Raw genomic sequence first — 1680 nt, forward strand, 5'->3', positions numbered from 1 at the left:
CAGCAGCAGCAGCCCTGCCCCTCCCGACAATGTAAGTGTTGATTAATTAATTCAACAGCACCGCTCAGACAGCGCGCCCCGCCTCCCCGCCGCTCCAGCGGGGCACAGCGGAGCTCCGCAAGCCGACGGAGTTGGGTCCCAGCGGGGCCGTGCGGCGACTTCACTGCGCCTCCGAGGGGCACGACCAGGGCACGGCCTGCAGCCGTGCAGACGCACGTTTAGTCGGACAGACGGACGGACGCCACGGACAGACAGACCTGGTCCAAACAACAGGCCGAGGCATAGGCCCAACCCAACAGGAAGATGACGGCCGTGGCGGCGTGGCTGCGGGCTGCGGGCGAGGCGTGGGCTGGGGCTGAGCGGGGCCTGCAGCCGCTGCGGCGCTGGCGTGCAAGGCGTGTAACTGAGAGGACGGAGGGGGTCAGGCTGAGCCACAATAGGATTATGAACGGGGCTTATGGGGAGGTCGTCAACACCAGGCGGCACAGCGAGGCGCAAGGCTTGTGGCCACGGCAGGGCGGACAGCCCTCGTGGCAGCCGTGCACGGCCCGCGCTACGAGTGCGTGTTCCGAGGGGTACAGAGTGTACGGCTGGAGCTCATGCAGGCTGGCGCGGGGCCCGGGGCCACGGCACAGGGGGGGCGGGAGCGGGGCGGGAGGGACGCTCCGAGCGTGCTCCTGGGTGCCCGAGCGCCTGCGGACTCCGGCATAGGCAATATCCAGCGCGCGACGCGCACGTGTCGAGCGGGTTGCCTACCCAGCCATCGACAGGCGCTCCACGCTGCCACCACCGCTTGCGTGCCACTCACCGCGCAGTCAGCTTACGCGACCAAAGGCGAAAGTATTTCAGGCCCGGCCGAGTGGATCGCTCATAATGGCCGTAATAAATTTCATTTTAGCGGTGGGAGCTGGGCGGTAGGGGAGGAGAAGTGATTAGATTCCCGTACAGCCTGGAAAATAAAATCGTCACCGAGTGAGAGCTTTCCCATGAGACGACTACGGCTGCTTTTAATTTCTTCGCCATTGCGAACAATTTAATATAAGCCAATGAGACCACTACTGGAGAAAGAGATAGAAACCTTAGGTAAGACACATACTGGGAAAAGTCTTCAAAGAAATGCTCTAGTAAAACAAAGGTGCGATATCCTACCCTTCCAGGAGTGCTAAACCCGGTTTTGGGGTGCGTAAGTGTGTATTTTCAGTTTTTCCCAAATATTTTGTGAATGAGCCAACCGCTTCCGCTTTCCTCGCAAAATTCCGCGTCCAAACGAGCCTACATGTGATAGGGTTCTGATAAGCAGTCTGTGAATAAAAAGCTTGTGGTGAAAAGCAAGTCAAACAGTCCAAAAAATTCTATCAATTTATGCCATTTTTGAACAGAACGCCATCACATGTAGGCTCGTTCGACGGGGAATTATGCATAGATTACGAAAATAGGTCTTAGAATCCAATTTTAGTACATAGGAACGAAATATTTCGAAAAAACAGAAACTGTAATGCCTTTGGAGCTTTAGTGCCTTTTAAAGGTAGGATATCCTACCTTTGTTTTACCAGTGTGCGCTTCGAACAATGTGAAAAAATAATAGGAAGGTTTACAGGAAAATTTCCCCTGACGCAAGTTGTAAAAGTAGCTACAATTGGTAATCGTAAAAATACATGCAGGACGTATCGACTTTGGAGA

The sequence above is a fragment of the Frankliniella occidentalis genome, unplaced genomic scaffold, assembly GCF_000697945.3.
Source record: "Frankliniella occidentalis isolate FOCC.00 unplaced genomic scaffold, Focc_3.1 Scaffold14, whole genome shotgun sequence".
In the NCBI taxonomy this organism is placed as follows: Eukaryota; Metazoa; Arthropoda; class Insecta; order Thysanoptera; family Thripidae; genus Frankliniella; species Frankliniella occidentalis.